At 39.0% G+C, this 20,090-nt stretch overlaps 1 long non-coding RNA gene across 1 annotated transcript; it reads right to left on the bottom strand.

The window, feature by feature from the left end:
* Positions 1–5,741: 5,741 nt before the first annotated feature.
* On the bottom strand, positions 5,742–19,972 carry LOC108493202. The gene is made up of 3 exons (XR_001873399.1): positions 18,560–19,972; positions 7,144–7,234; positions 5,742–6,388 (listed from the first exon to the last, which is right to left on the bottom strand). It is a non-coding gene; the product is annotated as an uncharacterized LOC108493202 (long non-coding RNA).
* Between the last annotated feature and the right edge of the window lie 118 nt (positions 19,973–20,090).

The following is a 20,090-nucleotide window of genomic DNA, read 5'->3' as shown; positions in this document are numbered from 1 at the left end:
AACAGTAGATTACTATTATTGACTTGTTATTGGCTGCCCAACTTATAATGCTCAATGTACATACATAGAATCACAGAATAGCTCAAGTTGAAAGGGACTTATAAGGGTCAAGTGCAACTCCCTGCTCCTCACAGGCCTAGCTAAAACTAAACTATACGACTAAGAGCATTGTCGAGATGCCCCTTGAACTCTGATAGGCTTAGTGCAATGCCCACCTTCCTGGGAAGCCTGTTCCAGTGACCAGTCACCCTCTTGGTGAACCTTTTCCTAGTGTTTAGTCTGAACTTGCCCTGGCTTAGGTTCAGTCTATTTCCCCATGTCCCACCTGGTCACCAGAGACAGGACATCAGCACCTCCCACTACAGTGTTCACACATTGAATATGACTCTGTGTAGGGACTTTCTGGTGTCATGGCTTTACTACTGTGGGGCCTCCTAAGTAACTTTAGTTCCCTCTGTGGGAGGAATTGAGCTGTGATTGATACCAAGAAATCACCTTTGGACCCCATATTGGACCCAGTTACTTCAGTCCTGGGCCACTTGGAAAACAGTTGCCGTCTCTCACCCATAAACCACACTCCGAGTAGTTTACTACCCATTTTCTGACCAAAATGTTAGTCTTGTGGCTCTAGGTCATAAGAAGTTTTATCATGTATCTTATCAGATAATTGAGTATAGTCTTTTGTAAGAGTTACGTCAGGTAATATTTAGAAATGCATTTAATCCCCAAAAGGAATTTGTCTCCACCTGAAGCAGCTGATATCAAAGAACCTGCTATCAAGAAATAATTCCCTTTAAGAATGTGTAAACTGTTTCACTCTAAGGCTATTTAGTCTCATAAAATAAGGGTCTCTTAGAGAACTGGGAAGGGAGGAAAGAGTGAGATGGAAAATTTGAGCAGATTGCAAGTTATTAATTTTTAGGAGATACTTTTCATGCTGTCCTCACCCATCCAAAAGAATGTAGGTGTGGAGAACTAAAGGCTCTTTCACCTAGAAGATTAGATTAGAAATTAAATCCTTAAATTATCACTGAAAATTTATATAATATATTTCTCTAAAAAGTGTAGAAGCAATATAAAAGCTGTAAACTATAATTCTGTCTATTTCTAATGCAGCCATTTAAATACAGTTGGACTTTATTTTTTCTCTTGAGTGACTGAACAAATTACACAGCAGTAAAGGTATTGTCTTGGCTTTTGTTTAATCTTCTTGTATGTGAATTTCCATTAAATGTTTCTTCTTCAGTTACAAGAAGAAGCTTGGCTGCCTTTGGCCCACGGCTAAACCAATAATGTCTGCAATTCTTTCACAGACTGAAGGTGTTTCTTCATCTTGATACATTCTCTCTTCTGATCCTTAAAGAGAGCAGAGTCTTCACCTAATGAGACACCTAATGAGACTGGACGAACAGTGGGAGGGAATTTCTTTTTTTTTTTCTTTTTGGTCACTGGTAAACCTTCTACCACTAACTACAGAAAAAAAGAGATGGAAAAGTTCTACTAAATCATTCAGCCCAGCTCCTCCTCCACGCTACACTTCATATTCCCCATGCTACACTTCATATTTTTGCTCAGAGAAAAATTTAAAGGGTTTGCATTAGTTCCCATATGACCTTATTTCATACCACTGTTTCATGCTTTAATTTCCACTCAGGGAATCCTAAATAATTTCTGTTCATCCTTTCTGCAGTATTTGCCAGATATTTGTAGGGTGTTATGTTTTCCCCTAAGCCACTGTGTCGCCAGTTTTTCTCTCCATGGTATTGGGTAGGGCTGTTAGACCCATCTACAGTCATGGCTGCCATTACTTCTTGTTAGTCTTGCTCCATGCTGATATATCACCCTTTGACCATTTGAACAGAATGTTTAGTCTCTACATGAATGTCTTGAACTTATTTCTTTGCAGAGTACAAAACAGCACAAGTCAGCCTTCCCTAAGACTGGGATCAAGGGGAGAAAATCTACCACAAGAGCAAAAAAAATAGATTATTTTCTCTTGAGAAGCTGTAACAGACGTGCTTTGCAGCACACATTTGACTTTTAGTTCCTGGGGAAGATGACCCCTAGCACTAGGCCTATGCTTTTTGTCATCCCCTGACATCCCTGTCAAACTACGCAATTCCAAGGGAAAAAAATTCACTGCTTACACAGGTTTAACAGACTCTTGTTATGCTGATTTCATTCTTCAAAATTTCTACCTTAATTTAGCAAGCTCAACAACAACAGAGCTCTGACACAACTATGCCTCCCCTTTAGTGCCTGAGCTTACTTTAAGACAGCTGAAAAAGTAGAAAAAGCCTTTATATTTTTGTTCCAGCTGTTCATGCCTCTGTGGGCCTGAATATCAGACATGAGAGCAGTAAATTGGGCTTTTTTGTGTTTTCAGCATTCCCTTTGCTATGATGTTTGTAGGAGGCAAAGAAGAATGACCTGACTAATGTGGAGAGATGAGAAAGGTGGGAAGTGCTAAGAGAAGACTAAAAGAAGGAAGAGGTACATGCAAAAAGAGAAGCTTAAAGAGCAAGGATTATGGACAAACAGAAGAAGTATCATACAGTGGATGGAGGAGAGGATAAAACATAAGAAAAGCAGGAGCTGTGGCAGGGATCAGACAAGTGGAGGTAAACATAAGCCAGGATGTGAGTATGGAAAAATACATTGTTGATGGATCATACAGCTACAGGCTGTATCATCATGAATATTCACAAAGGGACAAAGGTAAAATTGTGCTGGCATTTCCTACCACTTGACTGTTTGATTTTGCAATCTGAACATTCTTTTAATATACATTTTTAAGTGTAAGTCTCTGTAGATATATATTCCAGAGTTATGTATTTAGATTGTGTTGTGTACATATAATCATGCTTAGTTTCTTTGTATGGAGATGCAATGGTACAACTTGCTCCAGGCTCAAGCCTTGAGCTCTTTTCATGTGTCCATAGCCTCAGTCTTATTTGATCAGCATGTAATCATTTAGTCACTCTTCTTTGAATTCCTTCTAAATTACTAAGGAGGTGCCCAAGACTGAATATGATGATTTGTCCATGGTCAGAGCAGAGCTATAGGGAAATAATGTTACACTATATGTCTTCTTGCATAGTTGATGCTTCTGTTAGTTACACTCTTTTACTGCCACACTACACTACAAATTCACATCTAATTACATGTTCTGCACCATAGTTCTGTTCCATTAGTGCTTCCCTGCTGGTTTTTCCCTGCTGCCATGTGTGTTTCTACATGGAAAACAACCTCTGCATGTGAAGTTGGGATGGAAGCAAACAGAATACAAATAATAACTCAGAAGAAGCAGTAGAAGTTGATGTACTATTCCAGAAGCTGTTCTACTGTTTGACTTTACCAGTGGTTCCACCATTCTCCAAGTCAAAAAGGAAGTGTAGAGGATTAAAAAAACCTTTGGCTTAAAGGGAAATACAATCTTCTGTAAAAATTATAATAATATAAAATACTCCTCATGTATGTATCTAAAGCTGTCTATCTACCTACACAAAGAAATAGAAAGATGATAGCAGTGACAATAAGGAAGTAAAGCAGTATAAAAATTTGAGGTGGAGAGCAAAAGAAGTAAGAAAGAAAACAAGTCAGGGAAGTTAAAAGGTAACAAAAAGAATACATTAGCAATATTGAGGGCAAATGGAATCAAAATGACAGTGTTGACAGATTACTAAAAAAATGTGACCAATGGAGAAATAGCAAAAGTGCTAAATAAGTGTGTATGGTTTATGTTTGAAGGAAAAATATGTGATAGTGCTATATATTAATTGAAACTTTCCACTTTAAGAGTGAGGAAGAGTGATGATAAACAGAGCTACCAGAATTATACATTTTAAAATCAGCAAGTCCAAATAACGTGTATATAACAACTTTTAAAGAGTTGGCTAGGAAGCAGTGGGGGAAAAAAGGAGCAGGCAAAAATAGAGCTGATACTGTACTAACAAATCAGGCAACTCTGATTTTACTGAGCATTTGCAATCATCAGTTAACTTGGCTTACTGCTTATGATGCTTTTAGTAATTTTTTGGGTAGGATATAAAAGTTATACATTTTAGATGGTGCAAAGATTGAAAGAAAGATAAATAACACAGAAGACAGGCCATTGGTACTGAATGACCTAGTAAGCTAGTTGTGGTGAACCAAAATGTTTTGGGATGTGAAAATGCAATGTTGTGAACACAAGAACAAGGAAAATAATCCATAAAGAATTGAGGTCATGGTCTGAAACAGTCTTAGATGGTTCAGCTGGATAGTCAGCCTAATAAGAGTTGTGACAGCAATGTTGTAGTCAAAAAGCCATTTTGGAAATCTTTGTTTGCCAAGATTAAATTACCACTGCACTGGAATTACTGTGCCCAGTTCTGCTGCTCATGATTTAGTGGAGAGAAGAAGAACTCAGAGTTCCTAGAGTATTAAGATATATGGGAGAACATAAAGAATTTGATTTGATATAAATATATATGTATATATATAAAAATGAGAACAAAATTTGATAATAAAGGGTTTCTCAGTCTAGCAGACATAACACGATCTAATGGCTGGAAGGAAAAGCTAAACAAACTCCATGAGAAATATGGAACACGTTTTTAACATTAGAACAAAATGCCAAGTGTTGTAGTATAGCTTCTGTCACAGGAATTACTTTTATCGAGGTTGGACGCCTTACTAAACCACAGCTGTTGGAGATGAAGCAAGAATTAAATCAGAAAAAATACTTAAGCCCATATTGCCATTGTATATTAGATAGTAGCTTGTTTAATGCTGTTCTTAAATTCCAGGAATATTTTACCTTGGATGCATAAATCTGAATATATCCAGGTTTAACATTTATAGGTGATTTTTGCTTTTGTGTCTCTGACTGCAAAAACTGGTAATAGAGAATATTTGTATTCTTGTGACAACTCTGAGATGTAATAATTAAAACACTGTAATATAGATATGATTCAGGCTTATATCAGATGGACTGTCCCAGACCTCAGGAGGCTGGGTAGAGCTAAAAGTTTGAAATCAAGTCAAGCAGTTGTTTAATTTTGAGTGTGTGCCTCTAGAGTTTCTGAGTTTCAAGCCCTGATTGCTACCTCTTGTAGTTGTAAGACTTCCTTTTTTCCTTCAAAATGTTTTTCTTTCCTCGATATGAAAAAATATACTGGCTGAAAATCCAGTAGTTCAGTAAAACTGATGAGACCAAGCTTATCTGTAAATTTAGGCCCATATGCACACCTGGGATGAAAACGTCCATAATTATAAAGGAAGTACATCCACATAAACAAAGTAAACATTAAAAATGTATTGAGAAGTGTTTACATTTGCTCTTCAAGGTATAACAATATTAGCTACAATGATTATAGGCAAACTCACATGTTATTCTCTTAATAAGCACATATACATAATTTGATACCCAGTAAATAGCAGCAAGGACACTTTCAAAACCTCTTTAACACAAGGTTACATATATCAGACAGGAACATCACAGTGCCCCTCTGTGAAACCCTGATCAGCTGTTTCTTTTTTGTGAGGTGAAAAATCTCTCAGTGTCTCATTCTTGTCTCCATAGCAAGTCCTTGTATATTATAGATCCTATTAAAAATTAAAATAACAAAAATTAGAGTGTCTACTCAATTTTCTACCCAGTTCAAGTTTGACTATTCAGTTAAATCAGACACAAGGTAAAACACTAGTGGCAGCAGAGATATGTATTTGATGAATGTAGAAATGTTCATATCAGCAGGATGCCATAAATGTGCCTGTTTCAGGGTATTTCTAGGAAACAAGAGTACAATATGAGGATGATGATCCACCTAAATTAACCTACGTGAAGCACACACATCAAACCAGTTATTCAACATGCTGTTGCTATTTTCTTTGACGCTGTGTGCTAAAAGCCCTTACTACCCTGAGTACTCCTGATGCAGGTATCTGTGCCTCTCCTCTGAAAGGCTGTGTGCAAATCCTGTTGGGGTGGGGCACCAGAGATGAAGATACTGCAACTTGAAGACAGTGACAGCTGCTGAGCTGGCATCACACACTTGACATGAGCGTCCAGAAGCAATTCATCAACCTTTTTCTCTTCAAAATTAAAAATGTCCTAAGACACTGTGATCCTACTCAAGTGTGTGTGCCCCAGATCTTTTAGGATTATGGTTGTGATGGTTCAGGAGCACATTCAAACATCTCTCCTTTATACATGTAAAAGGTGGGGGCCACCAGCTGCTGGGCTGTTGCTTTTCTTTGCAGAGGCAGATCCCAAGATCACTGTGTTGAGGTTTGTGCTTTTCTCCCAGTCTTCAGAAGAATGTGGCACATGACCACTGACCAAGGAATTTGCAAGTCCAGGCCCTCCTGCACCAACAGCCACTGGCCAGTTTCCTGCAAATACCTGAAGAGAGCAGAATCTGCACATCACAACTCTATCGCTTGTGAAGATCTTTACAAATTCATTCCAGGATCCTATGAAAGCAGTGAGATCCAATTTTTGCTCATGAGAAACCCAAGGCAGACACCTAAATTTAGTCCTTTCACTCCCAGACTTGGGTTATTGCCCTCCCAGCGTGGGGGGAAATCCACAAACACACAAGCCTTCCCCAAATCCTACTCAGAAGCTGATCAGTGCTGGGTGGAACTGGCCACACAGCGGGTGCGGCCATGGCACCAACACAAAAGAAGCTGATTCAGCTCATTCCCAGATAATTTTCACTGTCTTTCCCTGCTGGAATTTGTGGGAGGGTTAGACCAGCAAGAGCAGTAGCATCAGATCTTTCTCCAGCTCTCTGGGTTGCAGTGAGTAGCAAAGGAAGAGTGGTAACTCCTGCACCGGTGGGAGTGGTTTGGGGAGCTCCACAGGAAGGATAAGTGTTAGAGCTGTGTCGGGAATGGTGGCCTCCCCACATGCTACGGTTACTCAGCTATTTCACAACCTTCGGAATAGTCTCATCTCCTGAGACTGGAGCGAGGCTTGCTGCTACTTAGTGACCAGTCTAAGTAGCAGTCTTGCACAGCTACAAATTAGATTAGAGCAGGCTCTGAAATGCTGACATATTTGTGCCTATGGTCTCCAAGATTGGCCCTGACCGTTCAGGGAATAAGCAACTGTGAATAATAATCTCTGGGAAAAATCAGTGCCAAAATTCTTACTGTTCATCTCTGAGTCAAGAGACCGGTTTCCAAGTTCTTTTCCACTCAAGTCTTAAGAAATCTCTGGGTAGCCCTGGTGCTTGAGAGTCATCTGTGAAAAGGAAGGGGACATGAAGGTTGAAGGTAGGGATAGATGGTACATAGGGTGCATATGAAGATACATTTGAGTGGTTGATAGAGAAAGGAATTAGAAGAAGCTATTGATTACAATAGCTCTGTACTCTCAGTGCTGAAAAAAGAAGGTTTGACAAACTCTGAATCTAATCTATTATTGTCTATTATTATCTATATTTCTGTGAGTTGAGAGAAGGTATATCAACACTGTGAATGAAGCAGGTAAAAAAATGGCATGAAAAGTAGACATGAATAGGAAGTGTTAACAAACACAAGAACAAAGTCCAATATTTTGTAAGGCAACTTTCTGAGTCAGGTAACAGGGGATACAATTTATGCAGTTCTTGTTTCTGTTCCGGTTCTTTTGTATTGCTGCACAGCAGAGGTTAGCATGTTGTGCTTACAGGCTCAGCTGCCTTTTCTTTTTTATTCTAGTTGCTAAACTGCACTAAATAAACCCAGATAATAACGTGTCTTTTCCTTTCTATTGCTTCTCCATGTAGGCAACTGTTAAAATTGCTAAGGGATTGTTATATGACTCTGAATGAGAGATTATTTTCATACTCATAAACAGAAGTAGGTCTGAAGGAATATTATTATTATTAAATGGTGATTGGCATGACAGCTAAATTTAGTGTTATATAGCACATCTGTATGTTCCTAGATAGTCCTACAGTGACTGTGCAGACCTTTGCATTTGACAACTTTCTCAGTTCAAAACGTTTGCAATTATCAGAGAAGCAAAGCTTCAGTGTATGGAAGACCTGTCAGTCCAGTCTAGCAGGAATAAATGCATTAAATTATTTACAAGTAAACTCTGCTTCCTTCCAAAACAGGGGTGTGAGAATTGTCCCCAGAGGGAGTTTGTTTTCTAATTCCGTTGTTTCAGTTAACATTAGTATATTGTCTCACATAAAACAGTAATTTACTGTATTTATTGCCTTCATTGTTTGTGAGGAGCTGTAGCTTAGTTTTTTGTTTTGCTTTAAGCAGGTTGTGAGACAAAATATGCCTTTTAATGTCAAAGAGCTGGTTGAAACACATCCATTGTTTAAAATAAGTCACGATTTATATCTGACATTTAAACAATTATTTTTTTTAAAGTTTCTTAAGGTATTTGCCCAGACAAACAAATAAAAGCAGAAAAGCATGGAAATAAATGTGTCACTGAAGGTGCCACTGTGCCAAAGTGGCACCCTCTTCAATGACCAGACGTCTGTAGCTTCTCACTGGAAGTGTTGTCCATTTTGTCCTTTGTGTTTGTGATTTCCCCTCCATTTGTGCCTGGGTACACAAACGTTTGGGCTGGTGTGCTCTATAGCAGACACCCGTGGCTCCTGAATGCTCAGCCATTCCAGGAATCCTTTACTCAATAGAGAATGAGGTGTCAGATACCTTTAATCCATACTGTCTTCAAATTGGAGCAAAACTAACTTCTGTACTTTCTGGAAAACCACAAAGAACTAGAAACATGCATTCAGTCAGCACTACCCAAGCCCCTGTTGCTGGGCATAGCTATGAGACTGACTGGCTAACAGCTGGCAGAGGCTTGGGACGAAACCTGGTGGCACAGAGATCTGCTTGTGGGTTTTGTGCCACCCACAGCTGAAGCTTCATGATGTGGCATATTTCTGTTGTCAGTCAGATGTTGGAAGGAGTTGGTCTAAGCAGTGGGGATGGCTGGGAAGCTGTCCTCCTGGCACCTGGGGCAGCTGTGTTGGACCTCCACCAGAGCAGTGATCCACAAACAATGACCACCAGCACAACATCAGGTGGCAATCTGCTGACACTGGTGCACAAAGGGGTACTTGGTCTGTGAAGCACCTCATATCCACATGTGACAGGAGTTAAGCGCTGTCTCCATCAAACAGGCACTGACCTGCAATGCCACAGGCAGTGCCCTAGGCTGCTGCAAACCCTCTTTTGCTGCAGCATATGGATGCATGGGTTGACTTCTTTCTTCTTCACCTGGATTTCCCACTGCAAGTCTGCTTGATGCAGGTGTCTAGGCTTAAAAGCACTCATGATGAGAAAAGTTGTGCAAACCTTACCTTTGGTTCCTTCCGAGGGGTAAGTTATTTCAAGTTGCTTTGGCTTGACTGTAAAGAAAGATGTTCAAGGTGCTGTCACAAGTTTGTTATCACCTTAGAGGAATGGTTTCTTCTACTGTTCAATATTCCCCTCTGTTCTACTCCCTATCTATCATCTTCAAGATTAAGTGTCAAGTGTAATAGCCACTAACCTAGTTAGTGCCTGCAGATTTGTCTTGCCCTGGGAATAGTTATTAGCTTGGTTTCATTTGATAGACTATAACTTGGTGTCTCAGCAGGCAGAATCCTTCCTAGATCTTATCATTAAAGCCCAAGTATATAATAGTCAGTATAAAAAAGTGACTCTGCACTATTTAGTGATATTGCTGCCCAGGCTTATGACAGAAACTACAAGTAATGACTGACTGTTTCTTTCCATTAGAAAGGAAATCCTTTATTTTTAAGGCCTCTAGTAAATTATACTAGTGAGACTTTTGCCATGAGAAGTCTGAGGATGAAGTATGCTGTGCTTATTTCAGTAATTTTCAAAGTCTTGAAAGATTTTCTTCTGATTTTGACACATAAATCAAAGAAAACAAACAATAAGAAGCTTCTTAATGCTTTAACTAACTAACCAAAAAAAAAAAAAAAGCCCAAAGCAGAAAACAGTTTTCTACAAAGAGTGAGAATTGATTTAGAAACATTAATTGTTTATCAGCAAATATATCTAAGTTTAAAAAAAAGTAAATCCCTAGGTTCTTGGTTGAACAGATATTTTATGTTTATATAAGTTATATGTGAATCTCAAATACTTATGAAGTAAGCATTTGCACTAAGAGTGCAAAGAAAGTAAGAAAAGCATTAAAGTTTGAAGGTGAACAGAATATATCTATCCTTTGACCAGTTGTAATATCTCTACTTCAAAAAGTATTTAAATGAATGATGAATGACATAGAAAAGATACTGAAATTACCCAGGATAAGACACGAAGGAAACTTCATCTGCTTGCTTTATGGGAAAGAAGGGTAATTGGCAATGAAACTATGATCTGTATAAGTCCATACATGGAGGAGAGGATCTCATTTGGATAACACAGATCAATAAACTAAACTAAACTAAACTAATATAAAACAAAACAAAGTAGAACTGAAAGTTGAAGTTGTTCTAAATCAGGTCAGGGACATTTTAAAGAGTGATGATAGTTAAACACTGGAAGAAGTTACCTAGGGGTGCTGTGAATCCTTACGCATTGGAAGTCTTTAAATCAAGACAGACATCTTTAGAAAGATATACTATCTTCACACAGCAGTTATAGCCTGGCACAGCCTGTATTGAATGTTCTGTGGCCAGAATTATGCAGAAAGACAAAACAAAGCTTGTAATGGTTTCTTCTGGCTTTAAGCTCCATCTTTGGGAGATATACTTTCTGTATTTCTAACATTTATTTAGAAAGTATCATTACGGTTGCACAGCATATGAAAGCAAAGCTTAGACTGAGGTTTAAGGAAGAAAAGTGGGGAGACTGTGATTAATCATGTAATTCTGGGTATATATTCATATCACACAAATAACAACTCCAGTTGAAGAGGCTGGGCTTCTTCAGTAGTTAGGGGTGAAAAGAGAGAAACTCCTTCAAGAGCAGCTGATGGTAGTCATCACTGTCTATTACCCACACAGGTGGCTCTGGAGACGTGCCTCCAAAGGTTAGCTATTGTCTCTTGACAAAGTCCCTAAAAATAAGGAAATCTAAGATACTGTAGTTTTGAACTGGCAATTAACAAAAGAGACAAAAAAGGTAATTTTCTACTAGATAAGTTCCCTTTTATGGCTTACATGCAGTTGCAGGAATTTTGCCACAGTATGATTAAAGAGATAAGGATGTGTGACTTGGGAGGAGAAGGACGGCACAGCAGGTCCAGCCTTTGAGCATCAGGCCAGGCTTGGACAGTCACATTTAAGTCCAGAAACTTCAGTCTTAGGAGTTCATGTCTGGAGGTGTGATCACCGTTTCTCTTTGCATCTGAGGATTAGGTAGGGGTATAGAGCCATGCTCATCCCACTGGCTTTATGGGGTTTTATCAGACCAGAAAAGAGCATAAACTACCAGCTTCATTTTCCAGCAGTCACCAGAGAATATTTTGCTTTTTTGAGTTTCCTAAAGCATCCCATGATCTGGGAACTTTCTGCAGTTCAAAATGGCTGGATGGGTGCAAAGAAAGTGAGAGACAAATACAGCCTCCATTGTTATCATCTAATTTCCTGTGCTTAAGATGTGCCTTCATCAAGAATTAAAATAAAATTCCTACTTCTCTGAGGAAGCTGATAGCAATATTTATCTGGGAGTTTTATAATAGATAAGATTCTTGAGGTTTCTGTGTCTTCTACGTACATAAAGAGACATAAGTGCCACCTCTCAATTGAAATTAATGAGAATTAGGCATCCAAATATCTTTGTGGATTTGAGCCCTTATGTTCTAATTACTGTGGCAATTAAATATGCAGAAAAACAGGTTCAGCTGCATGAATCTTGCCTAGACTAAGGCCTGGTGAAATATTTATGTAAATTTTCTTCCTAGACATGGCTTGAGTTTGCACTGATGACTGTGCAAAACCTTTCTTGATTCTAGAGGACATGTACAATATGGAAGGCCCTGAAACTAAGCCAGTGCACTTGGCTTAGAAAAGGTTATAAGATACATATTCATGAACTGTGTGTCTTGCTGAGAGAGACAAGATAGATACAAACAAAATAATGAAAGATAAAAAAACGCAGCAGAATATAGGATATGATTTTTTCTTAAACTGCTTCTGCAGTAGATCTTCACAAATCAGCTGATCCGCTTACTGATTTCTGAAGGCCACAGGACTATATAACCAACATTTCTTGCAATAGCATATACATCACAATTAATTTTTTTTCATAGAGAAAGAAGAAAATAAAATGACTGTTTAATTTGCAGACTCTTTACTATTTGGGGCCAACATAATTGCCAATATTACTCTTATACATGTACACATTACTGAAGCACCAGTGGTAAAGGAAACACCTTCCTTCTGAATTTTCTAACTTCAAAGTAATGAAATCCTTAACTTCAATACCACAATAATAAACTTTTCAATGTTAAGTACCTAGTCCTAGTGTCAGTGTATAGAACAACCTTGGCCAAAAAAGCCCAATTAGGCCATGTAAATGAAGTGCCTTTTCAGCCAGTCCTACTGGGAAAACCAGCTTTGTCTGAATGGTTGTAATTACAGTTGATGGGGAAGGGGGAAAACAAATTTGCTATGCATGAGCCTTTCCCAAGTAGCCTTTTTTTCTTCTAACACTTGCATATCTACAAGAATTGCATTAATGGGGAAAGGAAAAAAGGACTTTGTCCTTACACAGATTGTGTTAAAATGCATCTCTTCAAGGATCTCAATGATACACGAAGTTTGGTATAGGAGAGGTGCTACTTTGTCTGATGCATCCCTTTGTTTACTTCTCTCTGCCCGACTGCCCATTGGGCTGCTTGTCATAATTAGCAGCCTAGGTACAAGCTATACTTCTAGCTTGTTTCAAGCAGGCACTTCTGTTTTCATACTCGAGTCCCTCCTTTTGATTAACACTCTCAGCAAAGCCTGCTGAAGTCAAACAAGAGTGATGTGCAAAATTCCAAAACCTTTGTTTTTTCTATACTTCATGAAGTGTCACCCTCTCTTCTTTGTGCCTGTTCTTGAGACCGCACACTCCATTGCTGGTCTGGAGTCACTCTGTGTGTTACATCACCTGTATTCATCAAAAAACAGGAGTTCATCTTTTGGTGCACTGCATTTACTCATCTGAATTTAAAAATCCCCCAGAATGCAGTGTTTCATCACAGTGTGCAGCTTCCTTGCTGCATCTCTGGATTGCTAGTTGGGCTGTCTCTAGCTCCTGACAAGGAGAAACAGGGCACCAGTATGATTACCTCCAGGGATGCTTCCTATGTGCCATTCTGGCTTCTGTGACTAAGGGCTCATAAAGGTCACATAGCCCTTTCATAGATATAACTTTTAAATTCTCTGTGTTTTTTTCAACTGCTCTAATTCCCACACAGTCCAGATTAATTTCTGCCCATATCCTATGCATCAGTCTTTCAAAGAGGTGCCTCTTTCCACAAATATAGAGCTATTAATCACAAATATTTACAGGTAACTGTATGAGTGATTTGTTCATATATTAGTCATAATGTAGTACATAGCTTTATTTCCTTTATTTAAAAATAGCTAATGACCCTTAGTTCAATGCATATGTTAATGTCAATAATATCAGTGTATTTTGCAATGCTAAAGCACCAAGAGGCAAGGATTGGTCAGGGATGAGTTACTTGGTTTGAGTTTGGGTTTTTGTTTGCTTGTTTGTTTGTTTTGCCTTATTTTTTTCCTTTTTTTTTTGTTCTATTGATGCATACACTGAGTGGATAAAACATATACAGGAAAATTGCACAAACTATTCATGTTTTTCACCAGCCTATTAAGGGTATTTCTGGCCATTGTTAAATAAGAAGTCTAGTACATAAATATTTTAGTATGTCATAAGGTAACTGCCTGTTTTATGTGAGCAATGAAAGGAGATAAAAGCAGTGGAATCAGTAAGGAGAAAAAAAAATTGAAGTTGTAAAGACTATTTTTTCACCCTCTGCGGGATCAGTTTGTCCAGGCATTGAAGTAGACAAGGACACACATGTTTTCTGGGTCATGATCTGCACTTCACCACATCAAGATCCCAAGTGTAAACGAACGCTGATCCATCAGCATTATTTTTGCCTGATTCACGCTGTGCTTAAACCTTGTGTACGGACATGTGATCCAGCTCCCAAAGACTGAGAGGTATGAACAGCAATGAGGTTTCTAAGTGAGAGAGCCAAACCAAGTGAGTTAAGGCTTCTTCTTCTTATGTAGAGTGATGTGCTCTTCCCTAAAGGAATGACTGTTTCCAGAGAAAACTTCTCTCAGGACTGATAACCACAGAGGAAAATGAAACAAACTCCTGAATAAGTTTAAAGGATGCCTACAGTTGTTTCATGTTTTTTCAACAAAGTCTTTGGCACTACCATTTCACAACTAAAGGACATGGTATATATTAATTTTGGTGTCAACAAGCCTTAATGTTAATCAAGGTGGCATTCTTGCTAGGTTACCTGTTTCCAAAGACTAACCATTAAAAGAGTTGTGGATGTGTATTAATTCTTATGCAGAGGTCAGACAGAAAGTAGGTCACGGTGCGCTTCTCACTCAAGTTAGAAAGCTCCTTTGAGTTGTCTCTGATCAGGAACAAGTTATAGCAGTCATGTAGACTATGGGAGAATCACGAAGTCTCCAAATGGCGGAACTAGGTCCTGGGCAACTAGCTGTAGGTGGCCCTGCTTGATCGGGGGGATGCGACCAGATAACCTCCAGAGGTCCCTTCCAGCCTCAGACATTCTGTGACTCTGTGAACATGCTGATCTTTCTTCTTTTTTGCTACAAAAATCCCCCAGAATGCAGTGTTTCATCATGTCTTAGTAAGATGGACTGGCTCATGATACAGAGGGTAAGGCCAGATTAAGTTCAAGCCCTTCCTTACACAGAGCGTAATTATTTGTGTGTGCTCGTGTGTGCTTGAAAGCTTCATAGGAAAGTGAGAGAGACTGCTAAAGACCACGTGTTACATTGCCTTGTTTACATTGTATGACTTTCCTCCATTTGTAGTTGGAAATAGTGACAGCATCCTGGTAATTTTACCAATGCACTGTGTGCCTGAGATTCCCAAGTGCTGTGACTGCAACTACTGGGCCATATATTGTGGCTATGCATTTGAGGTTCATAAGAGTGGAAAGTGCACTTTTTTGCGAAGTGAAATACATACATACGTGTGTGTATATATATATATATATATATATATTTGTAACATATTTTCTTTCCCTAGACTTAATCTGAGACTTTGCATCAGTATCATTGTGAATAAATCTTCTCTGCAATAAAAGCATGTTGCTTGTAGTCTGTCACATTAAAATAAAGATTTGAACACAGTGAGAAGTCACAAATGGAAAAAAAAAATATTTACAAGAAATCAAATGAAAGAAAACTCCTCTTGAGCCAAAGACTTCAATTGTAGAGAATTGTTATTTTATATTAGGAGACACTGTAATGAGTTTTAATATTATTATGTCCAGAATACTGTAATTTCATAGCAGTGAACCTTAGGGATAAGATTGAAAAATACTTGCATATAGGACCTAATGTAATAACAACTTACTTATAGCTTTTTTTTTTCTTCCATTGACTTCAGTGCACTTTGAACTGATCTGGATTAACCTTCATAGAAATGCTGGAAATGCTGGAGGGAAGATGAATATGGAACTGAGGCAGGGAAAGGTAGTGGCTCTGTCTGGCAGGGGGTGATGACAGGACGGGGGGCTCAAGTTGTTTTGATTTGCTGAACTTGCGGTTGAAATGTGGGAAGAAATGCTGTCACTTCTATTGATATTTGTTGGGAGACACTCATTATGTATTACTTCATATGTATGTGTATGTGCATGTGAGACTTTTCAGACTTTGGATGAATGCCTTTTACATAGCATTTTTAAGATCAAAATCTATACAATTATGTGGATTCCTGCATGTAAATGATTTTAGGGAGTCTGGTGTTTTAGCATTTTTAATTTTCTAGTAGATTTTATGATAGTGTAAAGTGATAAATTATCTTTCGTGGCTGCCAGAATTATTTAACTATCTGCAGACACACCATTAGCAGGAGCAGTCTATGCCTGGTTGGTGTTCCTCGGCCCTCGTTGGGAGACTGCTCACAGGAAAAGGGCTTCCAAGCATTTCTGTACAAGGCCCTTTTGCCAGCAGTGCCACCGGGGTGCTGGAAAGTCCTGGCCAGCCATGGTGTGTTACAGGCAGGAGGACATTTTTCTACCACGCAGTGGGGAAAGCTACCAAATAAGCATTGGATATTATTGACTTTCCATCGCTACTGGCCTGTGTTAAAACCAGTGACATAGAAAAGAAAGGTTCCATTTCCCATTACCAGATATCCAATCCCCCTAGAAAACATCTGTTGAATCTGGGATGATGCCATGGTATTAGCTCTTCTGTTGCATGCTGTTTCATTGGCTGTTCTCAGCGCTGCCCTGTCTATCACAATGCATAATCTCTTTTCAGAGAAGTTTCAACTACATCCTTAGGGTCCCCAGTCCTGTTTCTTTGATAATCAGTGGTAGTTTTTAGCCTTTGGCACACAACTTGAAATTTAGAAACTTGACTTTTTGCAGGGTGTAAGACAGGGAACAAAAGTTACCCGATGATTTCATGTGACAAAAGTTGTGCAAGGAAAAGAAGTGGGTCTGCAGAAATCCTGCAAGTTGCCGTGTTTATGATCCCAAGAAACTTGCACTGGAGTGCCTCAGACACATAACTAAATGCTTCTCAAAATGCTCATTATTGAAGACAGTTTAAGAAAACGGTCTTTAGAATTCATGTGATATACTACCAATCGGAGGGAGAATAATACAGAAATACTTTCTTGATGATGTGTGCTAAAGCAGCAGGCATTTAAGAGCAATGGATGTCAATCTCTGAGGTTTTTGTAAAGAATTGCAATTTATGATGTGTTAGGGTAAACAGTTGGATTATATTTCTGAAATGCATGTTCCATCAGGTAAAATCATTGTGATTATAGGCTCTAGTACTTTAAGTAAGTAAGTTATGCACTAAAAGGCTGAAATTGTAAAACAAGTATGCTTATGCTTAACTGTTAATCCCTCTTTGTATCTACGCTGAGTAAACTACAAGAGAAACTGCATTAAACAATAAAGGCAAAAATGGCATGTTATGTCATCTTGATAAACAATGACTGTTATACTGTTTTCCTTCAAGAAGCAACTGTGACTGGCCTCTGTATTCTCCCTCAATGGAGAATGTGCCTGAGTGTAAAAAACCACGGAGGATTATTTTGAAGTTACTTTGTTCATGCCTCTCAGTGAAAGCAGCACTTTCTCTGCATCTTCTCACTTTGCTGCTTTTCCTTCATTTCCTCAGCTCTTATCTATTACAGAAAGCTGAATTTGTTATTTCAACAACAACCTACTTCCATGCAGTTCTGAATAAAGTGAAATAAAACTTTCTTAAAGCGGTTTTGGAAAAGTTAGACAGCATAAGATAATAAACAAAAATAAATCTCCAATATTTCTCCTAATGCAATTTGTGGCATGTCAATGTCAAAGGATTCTAACAACAAATCAACAAATATTTGAATGAAAACAATATACATAACTTATTTTCCTATATTGGAAACAACTGTCAAACAATTACTGTACGACTTCATGAATTAGTTGGTTGTTTTGAAATATTCCTGCTAGGATTAAAAAAAAAAAAAAAGAGGTCTATATGGGCCTTTGAGTCTGAACATATTGTGTCAATCATAAGCATATGCAATGTATCTAAGCCATGAGGTAAAAATTTTCTTTTTAAATTATTTCATAAATAAATAATTTGCCTGAAAAAAGTTTATGAAAATATTTTTGCCTTTATTAAGTTTTCTACAGTTCTTTGTGGTGAATATAAACAGATTGATATTGACATCATCTTGATCTGCTTTAACGAGAAATTCAGAATGCACCACGAAAGCATTTTTAATAAAGATACAGTAACAAACTTTTTCTGAGAGATAGAGTATTTCATTAGAGTTGTCTACTTGAAACTATGAAGACATGTTTTGTCCTTCTCATCTTTGCTTATGAATGGCTTTGTGGTTTCATTTTAAAAGTGTATGCACAGAGAGGCTTATGTCTTTTAAAAACACACCTCTATAATACTGTTCTACAGGTGAAAAAAGGTGTGTTTGTTATCGAGGTTTGCGCATGTTGAAACCTGTGCTTTCACTGTTATCGATCTTCACAGTTTGCCTGTCATAATGTGAATAAAATCTGGGAAAGCTGCAGCCACACATAAGAACTGGCAGGGATTTAAGGTGTGGGGGGCATCATTTCCTGGTTTAAAATAAAAAGACATTAATAAGTCTCACTAGAACAGAGAAGTAAAGGGAAATTATTCTTGTTTAAATATTTTCCACTCAAGCCCTGCTTGTAAGACGCTTAGCCAAGTCATCAGACAAAATACCTGCCGATTTTAACCCTTCCTATGCAAGACATATGCCAAGTGAACAGTCACTTGGGGCTGATATACTCAGTAAAAATAAAATAATAAAATCAAAATTGCTGAGAAGAACACATTTGAATTTATGTGAATGGGACAAAATCACTTACTTTTCAGAATTCTGCATTCGCTGAGAGTTGTGCAAGCGATTTATCTCTTTGACTGTGATTCAGCCATGGCATTTGCAGCTTCAGAAAAAGTAAATTTATGAAGTCAGGAAAGGTTCTCTGTGCGCATATGAGTGAGGTGCTACTGAGCGTGGCCCCGGTACTTAAGTATCGAGGCAGACTTTGCAACAAACTTTAAATTCTGATATTACTTTCCTTCGCATTCCACATACAAACATCTCTGCTGCTCCGAACGCATTTTCTGCAGGAGGGTATAGAGGAAATCCCACACATAATCAGTCAGTTCTCCTTTCCCTGTGTCAGAGATCCTACTGCGTGTGCCTCATCGTGCAACTGTATTTTACCTTCCATTTTCAACATGACAAGTTCACCTCTTGTATGTGAATTATTGCTTTTCTATTCATAAAGGGCTTTATCAGACAATCCTACAAAAGAACTTAAGGGGGAAATGTGTTACTGGGTGATTTACATGAGCAATTACTTTACAAATCTGCCAGTGGATTATACTAAACATGTATGAAGAATATTTAAGTTTGGAGCAAGGGCTGCGAACACCATAGGTTTTACAGAAGGGTTTCATTTGCATCAGCATGTATCTCTGAAAATTTTTATGCTTTACATTTCACCATGCATTTGAGAATAAAATTGTAAGGAAAAAAGTTATGTCATTTCAAACTTTAGGGGGAAAGTAGCTTAATCTCTTGAACTGTAATGATTTAACTTTTTTCCAGCTTCTTCCTCGAATAATATATTAGTAGTTGCAAGCGAGCAGAACTTATTTTGATGTGAAATCAGCTTAAAATGACTTGCATGGGAGGAAAAGCACGCCATATAAAGTCACCTAACTGCAGAAAAATTGTGTCCAAATGCCCAACAAATGTTTACATAGTTTTTAACGCCTACTATATTTGGGATTTTAAAACCCTTTCACAGGAACCTTTTATGTACTACTTCTCCTTGGAGAGAGTTTTTACATTAATATGCAGACTTCTAGCAGTTCGTAGCACAGGGGAAAGCAGAGTATTTCGAATTGAAAAAGTTCTGCACAAGGAGGAAAAGTTGTGAGGGTTTTTCTCGGAGCAGTTTCGGGAACTGACCTGCGACCCGTATCAAAGAGCGGGCGGTAACGGGACTGCTCATCCCACAACCTGGGAACCGCCTGCCCACCCGCCTCAGCACCCGCACACAGACGGGGGGAGGGGGGGACAGGGTAGGAAGGTGACACTAAATCTGCGGGAGACCACGCGCAGAGCTGGGGTCTCTCGAGGGTGGCAGCTGCTGGGTCGCGCCTTTTCTCCCCACCCTCCCCTATTCCAATCCCGCAGGACAGGCGCGGGTCCCGGTGACAGCCGCGAGCAGAGCCGGGGGCGCGCCTGTGGCCTGCGGCCATCCCCGCTGCAGCCCCGCGCAGGTCCTCGCGGCCCCTCCGCCCGCCGGCCCGGCCCGGCGGGCCCGGCCCGCGCTGCCCGTGGCCGTGGCCCGGCGGCGGCGGCGGGCGGAGGCGGCGGCGGGG

Source organism: Lepidothrix coronata, unplaced genomic scaffold, assembly GCF_001604755.1.
Source record: "Lepidothrix coronata isolate B3197 unplaced genomic scaffold, Lepidothrix_coronata-1.0 Scaffold15, whole genome shotgun sequence".
In the NCBI taxonomy this organism is placed as follows: domain Eukaryota; kingdom Metazoa; phylum Chordata; class Aves; order Passeriformes; family Pipridae; genus Lepidothrix; species Lepidothrix coronata.
This window is presented reverse-complemented; position numbering and strand designations above follow the sequence as displayed.